Below are 10,820 nucleotides of genomic sequence, written 5' to 3'. Positions count from 1 at the left end.
GAAAAGAGACTTTAAGGAACTGTCATATGGACCATCAAGTCATGTTCGACGCGTCACGCGATAGGTAAAGTATATATGTAGAGTCGCCATCAGATATATCGGAGCGGCCAAAGTGTTCACAATATCTGAACACGCACTCTAACGCCTTGACAATAGAGGCGTGTTCAGATTTGTGAGCACCTCGGCCGCTCCGATATATCTGATGGCGACTGTACAGTCAAGTGTAAAAATATGGGTGAACAAATCAGCTCCAAAATCTGCTCTTATGTCAGCGAATTAAGAAGTATGGGACATATTTTTGAGTAAGTTGTCTACATCCATATTTTTACACTTGACTGTACAAACGTACGGTCACAAACTTTAATTGTTGATCCATCTAAGGTTCAAGCTAATTTGGTTGTCATTATATTGTCTTCGGTTACCGCGATAGTTACACATGAAATAAAACTATGAAAACGGATTATATCGCGTATATTGAATTTATAATAAAGCCTGACCAGAAATATATGATCATTGTCAAGAGGGCGCTGTTATTCTCATGTATAGGGTGACAGTTCAGTATAGTATGAAAAAATTAGTTTCAGTGAAATTCCGCAACGTGGCGCGTGATCATATATTCCTGGTCAGGCTTTACATCCCGATTCCAGACGTTTCGAACCCTTTACAGCGTTCGTGGTCAACGGGTGGCTGAGGTAAAACTAATACAAAGTGCAAAAATACCCACATACTAAAAATTATGAACCATCGTTGGTTGTCATTACTACCCAGGTAGCACTTATACGTCATTATGACGTCCGCGACGTCATTATGACTTCATAATGAATGAATGAATGAATGAAATCGTTTATTCACAATGAACATATGGTAACATAAGATCTTAATTTATATACATTGCTTCCCACTATACATTCAGTCAAGATAGACATGTGAAAATATTTGTCAGTGATATATATCACTCAGTCTCTCAGTCTGATAAAATTTGAATTAAATACAATTACACGATTAATTACAATAACAATGGCGTCATTATTACGTCATTATGACGTCGCTGGCGTCACTTTGCTACCTGGGTAACGATATGAAATAAACAAAGTAAAGTATAAACCCTAAATGGCTCAACAATTAAAGTCCGTGACTGTACAAATTACTGTGGTTTTGTGGTATTGCGTGACACGAAATTATCGCAACAAAACAAAACGGGAGTGTCTATAACCGGTCTATTTATAGGGGTGATATTCGTAACCATAACCGGCGATGACGTCACCTGCCACCCCTTTCTGCCCTTGGCTTATGACTCGCCACTTTATGCCCCTAGAGAATAACAACGAGAATTATCTTCATGTTTCTAATTTATTACTTTGACAGCGTACGCCATAAGGTAATGAATAAAAAACACACGGGCCAAGTGCAAGTCGGACTCGCGCACGAAGGGTTCCGTACCATTACGCATAAAACGTACAACAAACGTGATTTTTTTTGCCCCACTTAAATATTAATATTAATCTGTATTTAGTATTTCTTGTTAACGCGGCAACAGAAAATTTCAACTGTCTAGCTATTACAGTTCATGCGGTACAGCCTGGTGACAGACAGACGGACAGACAGACAGATAGACAGACGGACAGTGGAGTCTTTGTAATAGGGTCCCGTTTTTACCCTTTGGGTACGGAACCCTAAATAATAATAATAACACAAATAGTTTGTCCATGGGGCTGTGGGCAAGACTAGTTAGGACGCCTTTAGGCGTTCTTGGCGTTTAAAAGGTTAAGCATTAGCTAAACAGACAGAGTTACATAATATTAGTAGCGATAGTTGTAGGGGTGATATCATAACTGAAGATGACGTCAACTGCCACCCCCTTTTATGTCCCCTAGAGACTGGTGTACAATGTACAATAACATCGAGAATTATCTTCATGTTTCTAATTTAAAGGCTTGTATTAAGAATACAGTGTAAACTCTATATAGCGACACTCAAGGGACCGGACGTTTTTTGACGCTTCAGAGAGTTTTTGTTATATAGAGATAAATGAATATGGAAATGAAGCAACTATAGGCAACAAATGTCGACGTTATAGGGAGTGAATCGTTATATCAAAGATAGATATAACTCCGTAATAGATGGATACAGTCTAGGGAAAAAAAGTGCCTCGAAAATCACGAAAATTTGAGTCTCGATCAGATGGCGCCACTAGTTTTGGCCTACTCTCGTATAGAGGGCGTTGACTGTTTCCTTTGTTATTTATAATTTTAACGCATACCAGTGAAATAACATGGGTCAAAATCATATAAAAATAATTAATGCAAATAAAAAAAACATTTATCTATATTTAAATACATTTTAACGTATTTTTATAAATCTTCATTTTTAGTTTTAAAGTATGTCGATAGACGGCAGTGAATTTACAGTGGTTACAAAATTTACTATGACAGTACCGCTCTATCTTATTATATCCTCATTGGTTATATCGAGTGACGTTATATGGAGTTTACACTGTATTTAGATAGACGACTAAACACGAAACAAAACATTAAAAAAAAATGAAAAAAAAAAATGAAATGCGAAAGTAATTCCGTCTGACTGGTTGTTATCTCCCGATTTAAATAAATTTTGAGGCTCGGGAAAGGATACAATACAGTATAGTTTTTAGGGTTCCGTACCCAAAGGGTAAAAACGGGACCCTATTACTAAGACTCCACTGTCCGTCTGTCTGTCACCAGGCTGTATCTCATGAACCGTGATAGCTAGACACTTGAAATTTTCACACATGATGTATTTCTGTTGCCGCTATAACAACAAATACTAAAAAAACCGGCCAAGTGCGAGTCGGACTCGCGCACCGAGGGTTCCGTACTTCATTAATCATTGTCATCATTACACTAAGACGCAGTCCTATCCCATATCCTTTCTCGGGCCTCAAACTATGTTCGTTTTTTTAGCATTAGAAATAAGGTACTTTAAGTCTTGTATTTATTTAATCTTCCCATATATTTTTTAAGTTTCGAATTTATTGTGATAAATTGCTCATTAGGGTTCCGTACCCAAAGGGTAAAAACGGAACCCTATTACTAAGACTCCGCTGTCCGTCTGTCTGTCCGTCTGTCACCAGGCTGTATCTCATGAACCGTGATAGCTAGACAGTTGAAACTTTCACAGATGATGTATTTCTGTTGCCGCTATAATAACAAATACTAAAAACAGAATAATATAAATATTTCAATGGGGCTCCCATACAACAAACGTGATTTTTTGCTGTTTTTTTCCGTAATGGTACGGAACCCTTCGTGCGCGAGTCCGACTTGCACTTGGCCGGTTTTTTTTCTATCTATTTAACTAGATTTAGTTATAAAATTCAACATGTGGAAACAACCCTATTCACATTAGCGAGGGAAAGTCAGTTCAAAGGTCGCGCCATTTTGGACGAAAGGTCGGGCTGACTCATTGGTGATAATCGCGATATCTACCAGCTACCCGGTATGGGTAGATTGGGTAGTCAAGTTGTATTATCAGTATTATCATTTATCACGTCCATGTCGATTAGTCTGAAAAAATTTTTTTTTTAATTACTTATAAAATCGGTAAACGTATATTTTATGCTATTCATCGGCAGTTCTACTTCCACCGCAACAAAAGTTAAGATCGATTCCACAAAACAGTATGCGATTAAGAGTACTTTATTGATTTAGTTCTGTGTTTATGTCCTTCCTCCAAAAGTAATTAATAACTTAAGACAAAATCATATTTAATTTTGCCCTCTGTTTAACATATCAAATTTAAGACATAACGCACTCAAATCCAAACAAAATATCATCGTGTTCGAAATTCAAATGACTTTGCACGCTAGCGGATAAAATCAACTTTTGCAGGCAGATTTCGCGCTATAAACTGAGGTTTTCCGAGCGAGTGAGATGTAACATATTGTAAGGCTTCTCTGCATACCAACTGTTACTAAAACCAGAGCGTTATGCATAAACGGTCTGTAAAAATGCCATAAGGTTTGCAAAATTTTGTATGGCCGTTATTTCACTTAGTTCGCAGGAATTCGTGACAGCTGGTATAATAGGTCGGATTCCTTGCGGTTTGACCCAGTTCTAAAATGGCTGTTAATGTGCGGTTTTTTTATTGTGTAATTTATCTATTTAGGTAGGTGTAAGAGGCCGAATAGTAGGCAACGTACGGCCGAATAAATATATCTGATCTTATCTTTGAATATCAAATATTCGGCAAAGTGGCCGAAGATCGAATAGTTGCCGAATATTCGTGGCATCTCTAGTAATAAATAACCAGTCAAATCAGCTATTCTTTATGAAAAGTCAAACGATTTGTGACTATGAAATTAATAAGTTTGAAATTACAATAATAAATAATAAAAAAATACAATAGTTATTTTAATATTGTCTTCGGTTACCGCGATAGTTACTCATGAAATAAAACTATGAAAACGGATTATATCGCGTATATTGAATTTATAATACATCCCGACGTTTCGAACTCTTTACAGCGTTCGTGGTCAACGGGTGACTGAGGAAAAATTACAAAATGCAAAAATACCCACATACTAAAATAATGAACAATCATAGACTACAAACTTTAAGGCTGGTTGTACATGCAAAATCGGTTCATAAGGCTAGTTATACACTATAATTATTTTTCAAGTAAAGATATATATATATACGCGATAAAAAACTATGCCGGCTCCAACCCTACACCACGGACCCGAGAAGATTTAATTCCCTCCTAAATTGTAGGAGGGTATCCCAATATGGGACCGGCAACAAACTCGGCGGGACACATCTTTTCAAAACATCAGAATGTCCAGCATCATCCAACACTACGGTCTCACAGTCTATGTCTCGCTTGCTCCTTTATCAGGTGGACTACAGGATCCCAAGCTGGTGGTAGAGAAAAGCCATCTTCCCTATTAAAGTTTGGATATTTCTTAATCTCAATGGCCTCGCGCAGCATTCTGGGTATGTAACGCTTCTCCTTGGCAAGAACCAGAGGCTTATCAAACTTGATTGAGTGATTGGCTTTATCCATGACATGCTCACAGACAGCAGACCTACCCTACCAGTTTTTTATCGCGTATATATATATATATCTTTACTTGAAAAATAATTATAGTGTATAACTAGCCTTATGAACCGATTTTGCATGTACAACCAGCCTTAAAGTTTGTAGTCTATGATTGTTCATTATTTTAGTATGTGGGTATTTTTGCATTTTGTAATTTTTCCTCAGTCACCCGTTGACCACGAACGCTGTAAAGAGTTCGAAACGTCGGGATGTATTATAAATTCAATATACGCGATATAATCCGTTTTCATAGTTTTATTACAATAGTTATTTGTTATGCACGGCTGCAAAGTGGTTATTTGGCGTGAGTGTTAAAATGATAGCTGCAAATAAGTAATAAACTGAAATAGATATCATACACTAAAGAAAAAGTAACCAAGTCCACCGGTGGCCGAGGCGGGAATCGAACGCGCGTCTTCAGCTTACGCGGCTAACGTCCTGAGTCCTGACTACTCCTGACCTGACCACTAGCCGCGGGGCGCCTCGCCTCAGCCACCGGTGGACTTGGTCACTTTTTAGGGTTCCGTACCCAAAGGGTAAAAACGGGACCCTATTACTAAGACTCCGCTGTCTGTCTGTCTGTCTGTCTGTCACCAGGCTGTATCTCATGAACCGTGATAGCTAGACAGTTGATATTTTCACAGATGATGCATTTCTGTTGCCGCTATAAAAACAAATACTAAAAACAGAATAAATTAAATATTTAGGTGGGGCTCCCATACAACAAACGTGATTTTTTTGCGTAATGGTACGGAACCCTTCGTGCGCGAGTCCGACTCGCACTTGGCCGGTTTTTCTTTATCTTTAGTGTATGATATCTATTGCAGTTTATAATATATATATATATATTTGTATAGTAGTGTGAATACTTAAAAAACAAAAATCAAAATATTTTATAAAAATAATTTGATTTGTTCCCTAGTTGTGCAAATAAGTACCTAATTAACATTAGCATAGATTATCGATAGACTAGCCAGAGCCAGCTAATAAGTATTCTGCGGTCCTAGATGAAAGTCGAAAGCACTACGTGTGCAGTGAAACGCAGTGAGTCAGCTCAACGAGACGAGAGTACAGGGCACATTTCTATTTAAAGTTGTACTGTAAAGGTGATACGCCTATTGGGGAAGATGTGGTAGATATTTAAATGCACTTCTTTAATCTTTATTATATATATTCTTTTCATTCAGGTTAGCTAATTTACAAATACATCATCTGTGAAAATTTCAACTGTCTAGCTATCATTCACGGCTGATGAGATACAGCCTGGTGACAGACGGACAGACAGACAGACAGCGGAGTTTTAGTAATAGGGTTCCGTTTTTACCCTTTGGGTACGGAACCCTAAAAAGTAAAAAAATCAAAATGGTTTTCGAAAAATCGATTTATCTTTGCTAGGGTGTCTAGGGACACGAAATTAAGTGTTCTAAAAGTTGATTCATCCCTATATGTAGTAGGGTTTATTTTCGTGAAAAACTGACATTTAGTCGAGTGTTGATTTAACAACACAATTATGAGGAAGCATGTCTGTCAACGTATCAACACTGATTCCATTGTCGATGTTCGTAGAAGTTGACGCAAACGGAAGTATATTTAGAATTTTCGTTTCGTCATTGTCACATACTGTAGACCATATGGTCATTTCAGGTCCTAGACATACATAGACGGCGATCTATTGCAGCAATACAGTCGCGATTCGTAGCAAAACGCGGTGTCGGGATGCAATAATGCGTGTGTAAAACGCATTTGTGTCGCTTAAAAACGTGTGATATAGACGATAAAAGTGCAACCATCATTAATCCATAGTTTTTTTTTTTAATTTATTGAATAAGGAAGCAAATTACTACAGTGTTTTAGATCATTACAAGACCCATCGTAGGCAAAACCTTATGGAGGTTTGTGTGCCGATGGGGAGTTCGAGAATAACATAAAGAAAAACAATATTATATCCTATATCCTCATAAATATGATTCTTAGTATACATAGCTTGTGTCGTTAGTTTTTAATAAGTGCATTTTAACGACTTTTTTTATATGTTTACCATTTAAATATTTAGCACAAACAACTTCTGGCAGATAATTCAATATTTTAGGTAATATATATGTGTACAGCCTAGTTCCATATATGTTGTTATATTTGGGTATACAATATTTGTTTTGGTTCTGTAGACTTCTTAGTTTTGTACATCTTTTGTGTTCTTTTAGTTTAGTAACATGGTGATATTCTTCTGTTAGTATGGCTAGTTTACACATATTTTGAACTGGGAGTAAATTACAGTATTTGAAAAGTTGGGAATGGAAAGTCTGTTTCGTACTTCTTTTTGATATGCTTAGGTACAAGTGTCTTCAATAATCTTATTTGTAAGTTATATATTTTTTCTATATATGTTTTATAGGTTTTACCATAAGTACTCAGAGCGTAACCGATCACAGAGTCAGCAAGGGCTAAGTACAACATACGTAGGGTTTTGTACGGTTTGATTCAGTTCAGTTATTAAAATTAAATGGCTTCAGTCTATTTAGCCAGTGTCAAGGTATAGGGAGCTATACCTATATGTATGGCGGTCGACGAGCAACCTAAAGGGGCCATCAGTCCGCCGGACGATATCGGCCTGTCAGTTGTTCGGAACTGTCAAATTTTTGCTCTAACTGACAGGCCGATATCGTCCGGCGTACTGATAGTCAGTGGGCCCCTTTAGTGTTGATTTAACATCACAATATCTTCATATTGTGTAATCATGTCTGTCAATGTCAACACGGACTCCGCCATTGTCGATGTTCGCAGAACTTGACGCAGACGCAAGTATTTTTGCCATTGTACGCATCAAGTATTGTTCATACTTCATACATGATCGTGTCAACTAAGACGACAGTGGCAATCTTAATGCTCTCTCACGACTGCTCCGAGCAGTCGTAGAAACTTGGTCTTATGCTAGAGCAAGAGAACGGGTCATATGACTCATGCTACGGGACGACCGTTTTTCCATACAAACGCAACACATTTCTCGCACACATCCTTCCCTTGTTTTCTAATTACAACCTCGCGGCTCCGCTGAGCTTTTTCCACTAGAGCTGCGCTGAGTGAGAATATAAACAGACCCTAGCTACACATCCTCGCACATCTCTGGTGGAATCGCAGCCTTAAAGAAGAAGAGCTTGATTTTCTATCAAACATCTGTTTAATGAGACTGACATGACGTTTTTGTAATACTTAGTACATACCTAACGAAGATTTTTGACTCGCCGCTGGTATGTAGGCTAGTACGCCTAATTCGTGAGTAATTAACGAAGGCCCTTTATCGGCGCGCGCATATCAATTGAGGGCAATTAACGAAGATTAAAGAATACGCACATTACGCATGTACAGTCGAGTGTAAAAATATGGGTGCATACAACTTACTCAAAAATATGTCCCATAAATTGTATATACAGATGTCAATCACAATGAAACTGGCTAAGTAAGAGTCGGACTCGCGCACGAAGGGTTCCGTACCATTACGGAAAAAAACAGAAAAAAAATCACGTTTGTTGTATGGGAGCCCCATTTAAATATTTATATTATTCTGTTTTTAGTATTTGTTGTTATAGCGGCAACAGAAATACATCATCTGTGAAAATTTCAACTTTCTAGCTATCACGGTTCATGAGATACAGCCTGGTGACAGACAGACGGACAGACGGACAGCGGAGTCTTAGTAATAGGGTCCCGTTTTTACCCTTTGGGTACGGAAAAAAATATCTATTAGAGAATGCCTTATGGCATTAAGTCCGCCATTTGTACTTATAATTATATGTGCAATAGTCTAAATAAATAAATAAATATTATTGAGTATGATGGTGCACCCATATTTTGACACTTGACTGCACCTACGATGTGTCTCATGCTTGCTATACCAGCAACACTTGCTGCAATTATTCACAACGACGGGACTAACTTATTTAACGCGATTAAGTCCCGTCGTTGTGAATAATAATGAATAAAAATCGTGAATGTTTAATTCAGTGTAACACTTGCTGCGGCCACATTATCGGGATTCGGCGTATGTTCGAGCTGTTCAGTGTTTTTTAGGGTTCCGTACCCAAAAATACTAAGATTCCTCTGTCCGTCTGTCTGTCAGTTAGCTAGACAGTTAAAATTTTCACCGATGATGTATGTCTGTTGCCGCCAGGGACCGGCCCGCTATCCCTTATCGAGGTTTTATAAGGGTATTGCATAACTCACCATACCCATTGCCAGACGAAACCCTTTGTTTTGGTTTTAAAAACCCTTATATAAAGCTACCACATTTGAGTAATCGGTAGCCCAAATACCCTTACAAAACCCTTATCATCCGCTCACCAACACCTTGCATATTGCTTATAAGGGTTAGCCTTATAAAGGGCTTCCCTTTTAGCATATAAGCGTGCTAATTTAAGTCATCTACCTTGTTCATAAAGCACACATTACTTCGAATCCGAGCGGTCGTCGGCGGCGACGGCGGCGTTCTTTGACTAGGCACGTATTTTCTTTCCTTTTCATACACTACCGTAGATATATACTAATCCTGTCTCTTTCACGCAAAGGGAAACCTTTATAAAAAGCGCTTAAAGATATGGGTAACCCTTATTAAGAGCTAGCCTTATTTTTGGTTAGCTTTTCGGTAAGGGTTAGTCAAAGGTAAGGGTATGAATGGGCTTGCAGTTCAAAACGGAAAGTCTTTCAATGTGTTAGCCGTGTTTAAGTGTCGCCCATTGAAAGGGTTTTATCGCGGAAAGGGTTGTCCGGTCCCTGGTTGCCGCTATAAAAACTAATACTAAAAAGTACGGAACCCTCGGTGCGCGAGTCCGACTCGCACTTGTCCGACTCGCACTTGTCCGGTTGTAAAATTCATTCTCAATTAAAATCTTTTGATTAATAATCTTGATCTGGTGAGAATCTTTTGGTGAGAATGTCACAAATGATGTGTTAATGAAAGTTTTTCACACATCTTTGTAAGCTTATTCACATGGATAAACTGGCATAATTTGCTATAGTCTAGTGACCTAAGTTTTAATTAAAAATTTGCAAACTTGATTATCATGAGAAGAAAGCTGTGGCTGAATTTTGCACTGTGTTAATTGATGGCTAAATAAGAAATTTGGCCTGAATACCTGCATAAAGTAGAAACTATAGTCATAGTCATAGTTTTTTATTTGATAGAATTGTGGTATAATAAATGTAAAAATGCAGATGTATGTTTTTAGGGTTCCGTACCTCAAAAGGAAAAAAACAGGATCACTTGTGTGTCTATCTGTCCGTCTGTCACAGTTCATTTTCTCTCTCCAAAACTACTGGACCAATTAAGTTCAAATTTGGTAAGTTTGTAACCCAAAGATGGACATGTAACGTAAACAAATGAATTTTAAACATGGGGGCCACGTTTGGGGGTAAATGAGAAAATTAAAAAATAAAGTTATTCAAACTATATTGTGTAACATATCAAATAAAAGAGTTCATTTTGAGAATATCAAATATATTTTTTTTGTAATTTTAGGATAAACAGTTTAGAAGCTGTTCAAGAAAATAGGCAAAAAATTACAATTCCCCCCCCTTTATCTCCGAAACTACTGGATCTAACATTTTGAAAATAATACACAAAATAGTTCTTTACCTATAGATGACAGGAAAACCTATTAGAAATGTGCAGTCAAGCGTGAGTCGGACTTAATTACTTAGGTTTTGATATGTCCCCTACGTGTTTTTTTAAATACATTTCACTCACGTTTCAC

This window comes from Cydia strobilella, chromosome 27 (genome assembly GCF_947568885.1).
Source record: "Cydia strobilella chromosome 27, ilCydStro3.1, whole genome shotgun sequence".
Lineage (NCBI taxonomy): Eukaryota > Metazoa > Arthropoda > Insecta > Lepidoptera > Tortricidae > Cydia > Cydia strobilella.
This window is presented reverse-complemented; position numbering follows the sequence as displayed.